This window comes from Mastomys coucha, chromosome X, assembly GCF_008632895.1.
Source record: "Mastomys coucha isolate ucsf_1 chromosome X, UCSF_Mcou_1, whole genome shotgun sequence".
Taxonomy (NCBI): Eukaryota; Metazoa; Chordata; class Mammalia; order Rodentia; family Muridae; genus Mastomys; species Mastomys coucha.
Genome location: NC_045030.1, coordinates 93,343,882 through 93,347,564, shown reverse-complemented (window position 1 = coordinate 93,347,564; position 3,683 = coordinate 93,343,882). Strand labels below are relative to the sequence as shown.

The following is a 3,683-nucleotide window of genomic DNA, read 5'->3' as shown; positions in this document are numbered from 1 at the left end:
TATCTCTCTTCTGCCACTTCATGTAACTGTGGAGGGTACATCCAGAGGGAAAATATATCAATCCACTGTCTTACCAGCAGCAAGGATACCTTGGAGGTCAATATTGGTCAAAGTTAGTTATTTGAGTGGGCAGAAGTTGCTGACTTATATTTACAGGAGTGGGAGCTCAGACTACCAAATAGAACTGTAAGAGCAAGGCATATTTCCAGTTATTTAAAATATTTAATTCTACTTTATGTGTATGGGTGGTACCGGTGTTTTACCTGACTGTATGTCAGTGCATGACATACATGCAGTGTCATCAGAGTCTAGATGAGGGCATCACATCATCTGGAGCTAGAGATCCAGATGATTGTGTGCTACCATGTGGGTGCTGAGAATCTAACCTGGGTCCTCTGCAAGTGCAGCCAGTGCTCTTAAAAAATTATCTCTTTTATTGATTCTTTGTGAGTTTCACATCATACACCCTAGTCCCGCTCATCTCCCTGTCCCCTCATATCCACCTTTTTCCCTTGCAACCAGCTCTCCCGCACCCATCCCCCCAAAACCCAAAAACCTCACAAACAGCAGCAGCAGCAATAACAACAACAAACAAAGCATAGAAAACATCTTATCATGGAAGCTATAGTATGTCACAGTGTGTCCCACAGTCTACCCCTCTGTCCACACATCTTCACTTGCAAATGTTCATTGCAATGAGTCATTGGTCTGGTTTGAGGTCTCTGGCTTCTGTGACACCATCAATATTGGATTCTCATCAGGCCTCCTCCCAGTTATCCTGTTGTTGTCTTGTGTCATGTAGATTCTGCAGCTTTAGATCAGCTGGATTGGTCCTTTCACTCACCCCAACTGTTCACAAATGATATAGATTTGGGGGTGGGCCATCTCAGTGCCCTGGATCTGGGCCTGTATGGTCAGCCCACTGGCTTTCCCTTATCCACACCACCAGGATGAGCTTTCCAACACTGCTTTCTCTAGGCCACTTAATGCCACCATTAGCAGGTGGCAAAGTCAGCTCTCCTGCTCTCAAAGGCAGCTAGCCTGTACCCATACCTCCAGAGCCAGCTCCACTGTGCTGCCCAGTCAAGACACGGGGCCCAGAGGGACAGGGATAAAGCTCTTCCATTCTTACAGCTTTGGGGCTGGCTCACCCATGCCTTCACCATCAGGGTCAGCTCCACTGTGTTGCCCAGGCAAGGTGCATGATCTCTTGAGTGCTGTAGCCAGCAAGGGACAGGGTCAGCTCACCTGCTCTTGTGAGCCCCAGGGCCAGCTCTCCCAATTGCTGCAGGCTGTGAAGGGCAGGGGGTATATATCACCTCTGTACCCATGCCACCTCACGGCAGAGAAGTGGCTGGGTAAGCTCACCAGTGCTCTTGACCTCGGGTCTGGCTCACTTGCACCCCCTACCACCAGAGTAGGCTCTATTGTGCTTTCCAAGTGAGGTACAGTGTTTGTTCTCTGTGGCTGGTGAGGGGCAAGGATAGCTTTTAGGAGCTAATGACCCTATGGGCAAAGGAGGAGAAGCATCACCTATATCACCTCTGAGCTTCTGCCACTCCAGGGCAGATGAGTGGTATTGTTATCTCCCCCAAATTAATGCCCTTGGGGTCCTGCTCACTGTTCCTCCAACTCACAGACTCTCCCGAAAAAATTCAGGGCCAGCTCCACAGGGTTGCCTGGACAAGGTTCAGGGCTTGCTCTCCTGAATGCTATCAGTGGTGAGAGATGCGGCCAGCTCTTCAGGGCACCTCATCCAGTGGGGGGTGGGGCCAGATATCCCCTGGGTGTCCAGATGGTGTACCTTGGCTGCCCCAACAAGGGATATCCTTATGTTTTCTAGTAGTAGTATAAGCCACACATACTGCCACTAACCCTTGCCACTGTGTAGCCACAGACTCAGACATGGCCTTCAGCATCAGCTCAGCCTGAGACTTTACCACGGCTCCAGGTACTGGGGCTGGTTACTCACAACAGGTCACTCCCCTTACCACTGGAGTCTCCAGTTTCAACTTTCTTCATAATGCCCAAGCTTCTCTACTTCTCTTTCTCTCCCATCTGACTATCACACACTTATTTGTGGTGGCTCTGGCTGTAGGCTGGCCACATGGCTGGTGGGCACTTGGGTGACATCCATTATCCATGCTGCATGTTGTATCAGCAAGCAGGTAGCTATGGCACACCTGTGCCATACACTCAAGGGCATGTCTGTGGGTGGCATGATGTTACTCAGGTCTTCCTTCTACTGCACAGTAGTGCTTGGTTTTGATTTTTATGAGTTCTAGGCATGAAACAGTTTTGTCCACCAAGCCAGGCATCAATCTAGAATGAACATATAACTTCCATCTGCTCTGCACCTAACTGATAAGAACACTACCACAAAGGTATCTCTTTGCCCATTGCCAAGGGCTTACAGCCCATGCTCTCAAGCATGAATCATCTCTCCAGCCCTTTGCTTTCCAATTTTGGGGGTTCCAATATATTGTTCAGATTTTCAAAGCAAAATCAACAAAATATAAGTGATTAAAAACCAGCATTCATTTAACATTTACTCTGTACTATATTTTTATAGGTATCTTAGTTAGGGTTTTATTGATGTGAAGAGACACTGTGACCATGACAACTCTTTTAAAGTACAACGTTTAACTAGGGCTTGCTTGCAGGTTCAGAGGTTCAGTCCATTATCATTATGGCAGGAAGCATGGTAGCATCCAGGCAGGCATGGTGTTGGAAGAGCTGAGAATTCTACCTCTTGTTCTGAAGGCAGCTAGGAGAAGACTGACTTCCAGTGGCTAGGAGAAGGCTCTCAAAGCCCACCCACACAGTGATACACTTCCTCCAATAAGGCCACACCTACTCCAACAAGGCCACACATCCTAATAGTGTCACTCCTTGGGCTAAACATATTCAAACCATCACAATAGGGTAGGATTAATTTTCTGAATGTTAAAAATAATTAAACTGAGATTTGTAGAAACTATAAAACTTGTCTAAAGTAGAGTTAGCAGATGAAATAGAGATCTAAAAACTGGTTCATCTAGTTTAGGAACCTATATCAAGAATATTGACAGACACTCTAGTTTCTCTTCAACTCATACAAATCCCTTTACTCTTAAGAGGATACGGAGAGAAACCAACAACAAATTCAACTACTACATTGTTAGTAGAGGATAGAGATCTAGTATGACTTGATCCTGTGTCATGATGGTACTCTAGAGGACCATGAATCCCCATAGGTTAAGGTCACTGGCTGAGTGACTCTTAAGGAGAAGGGAAGTGATCTCAGTGACAGAAGGGAGAGTTCAGGAAGCAATCTTACTATTCCCTCACTCTGAGCTCCACCCACTACTACAATACTTTGAATCTTCACCTGGAGTCTGCAAAATGCAAAAAATATTAGTATGCAGCTCTAAGTGCTTTTTCTGTCTAATTTGTTATCATGGAGAGATAAAGTAATAAGGTGAATAATAAGGCCATAAACGTTAAGCATATAGACATATCTTGATAGTAGTTCATGTGGAATCTTTCTGCTAAGTTTCAGTAAAATAAAGCAATGCTACTTGTTTTAAAAGGATCTGGGAAAATGAAAGGAAATATCATTAAATTGGTAAGAGGGCAAAACCAGATGTCATCATCACTAAATTTTGTTTCTAAAGTTTCATACTTAATCCCCCATGTTTTTT

The 3,683-nt window shown here is 45.3% G+C and overlaps 1 non-coding gene across 1 annotated transcript; it reads right to left on the bottom strand.

The window, feature by feature from the left end:
• Positions 1-2,272: 2,272 nt before the first annotated feature.
• Positions 2,273-2,411, bottom strand: LOC116096189. Its single transcript, XR_004120885.1, has one exon. It is a non-coding gene; the product is annotated as a small nucleolar RNA SNORA48 (small nucleolar RNA).
• Positions 2,412-3,683: the final 1,272 nt, after the last annotated feature.